Source organism: Carya illinoinensis, chromosome 12 (assembly GCF_018687715.1).
Source record: "Carya illinoinensis cultivar Pawnee chromosome 12, C.illinoinensisPawnee_v1, whole genome shotgun sequence".
Taxonomy (NCBI): domain Eukaryota; kingdom Viridiplantae; phylum Streptophyta; class Magnoliopsida; order Fagales; family Juglandaceae; genus Carya; species Carya illinoinensis.
The window spans coordinates 5,869,789-5,872,250 of NC_056763.1; positions in this window are offsets into that span (position 1 = coordinate 5,869,789).

Below are 2,462 nucleotides of genomic sequence, written 5' to 3' on the forward strand. Positions count from 1 at the left end.
CATGAAACAAAATAGCACACTTAATAGAAATTAAGGTATTACACTTAATTAAATAAAATTCTAGAAGAATACTTAATAAAAATTCTAAAACAACAAAGCATTGAAACTATAAAGAGAAACAAAATTGCCGAAAACAAAAAGGAGCTAATTCTTTCAAGTACATAACAAAGAAATAACAAAGAAGCAAGTTGTAGTTGTTGTCTTTTTTGTGTTGTTTTTTTGAGTTTCGGACTGCACCCCTTTTATAGCCGAATAACTCCACTAGTTGCCTCTCACATTTACACTTCATTTGCATTCACACCTAATTTGCATTCACACCTAATTTGCATTCACACCTAATCTTGGCCGCCTCTTGCGTTTCTCCTCTCTCATCTTATTCAATTGGTTTCTTAATTCAAACCAAACACCTACTCCCTCACCAACACGTTTTTCTCACCTCTAGAAAATTCAGCATTGGCAACCCCTTCCAGCAATACCAAGACACCGAATTGCTCCTTCATCAACTTCAGCACAACACTCACACCTACTTTAAGAATAATTCCAGCCGACTTCTCTTATCTCTTCTCTTCAATCTGTTTTTTCAATTCTGCCATCCAGCCACTCTCACATATATATATATATATATCTTTAGATGGCTGCCTCAAGTTGGTGCTGCCCTTCCTCCAATCAAATTCATTTCAGCTGAAATCCATCTTCAATTCACACTTGGTTGAAAACTCAAGCATGTCTTCACACTTCAACAACAACCGACTTCTCTTTCAATCCATCACGTGTTCTCTTTCTATCTTCCTTCATTTCGGCTCTTGTCTAATTCAATGGAAAGGAAACAGCCTTTTATGACTTTTTCAATGTCAAATTTGGTGGAGACAATCGGTGGACAGCAGCAACCTTCTTCTTCATATAATTTCGGTGGACAGCAGCAGCCTTCTTCTTCCTTCATTTCGGTGGACAGCAGCAGCCTTCTTCTTCCAATCCATCACATGTTCCTCACCTTAATTTAGTTGCACCAACCGATGTAAGTTAAGCCAAACAAGCAGCCGCCCAACTAATGTATAATTTAGGTGGGTTGGAAATGAGTTGGTGGATTTATTTGAGTGTGAAAAAGGGATCTGTGAGTTTTGAGGGAAATGAGGGATGGGTTGGACGGCAAGTGGGGGCTAGGCTTTGGAAGTTTGGTGACTTGTTGGAGGGCAATGGTGGGTCATGGTTTAAGTGAGCATGATGTGGGGTGATTGGTGTGGTCGTGTATGAGGTTAGATGGAATTGGGAGTGTTTGAATGGTGGGAAAGCTCAAGACAAAGTATGAACAAGGCATGAACATAATAAAACACGGTATGCACGAAAAATGGAGATGGAGATTAAAAAAAAAAAGAAAATACTCAACAACAAAATAACACTAAAAAATTAGCTTGAGCAACTTCCATTCACGGATGGCAAGAAGTGCTCTATCTTTTGAGGTTCACGAATTGAACCCAAAAGATGGAAAGATAGCTCAAGAAACTTTATGAACATGAAGAACAAGAAAAACAATGGTACAAACGCAAATGATAATGGAAAGCAAGAAAAATTATGGACTAGAATGCACAGTAATCAATAGTTGGTAGAATTCAAGCAGAAATTCATGCTTTTAATCAATTAAAATCACAACTTTGATTTATCCTTATTAATCATTTTTCCATCTAAAACCAATAATAATGTCATGATGAATTTAAAATACATTGGTTTTAAATTGCTAAAATATGCAATATCTCAGCTCAATCACATGCATCTCACCTGAACTGTCAAAACTCAGTTCTAGCATTGGACAAATTGACTCAAACAAACTTTTCTTATCCTTCACTCTTCGAATTGTATCCCACAGATGCCATACCATTGGTTTCCCTCAAGCCCAAGACGTGCCAAACTCCCCTTATCTTGCCTTGGTTAAGCCTGTAACCGGAGTTAAGGTCATTAATCAACTTACAAGTGATTAGTCATCTCTAAACCATGTTTCAAGCATAATTTGCATCTTAATTCTTTCTCACCACTTTTATATGGGCGTTATTACTCTTATTGTTTTGTTTCCCATCATTCTTAGAGTGAAATAGAAGATTAGACTTGATCCACCACATTTTAATACAAGGAAAGTCATTCCAACGCCATAGTCACCACCGATCGCCACCTAGGTGCACATCTTTCTGCATTGCAACTAATCGGACTTCGGCCTATGCCGTTTAGACCACTTTCTCAAGGAAAATCTCATCAAATACATCCCACCTTGACAGTCATAACTCAGTTCTAGCATTGGATGAATTGACTCTAAGAAACCCGTCGTTTCTTTTCTTCTTCGAATTGTAGCCCACAGATGCCATACCATTGGTTTTCCTCAAATGCAGGACGTGCCAAACTACCCTTATTTGGCATTGGCTAAGCCTGTAACCGGAGTTAAGGTCATTAATCAACTTACAAGTGATTAGTCATCT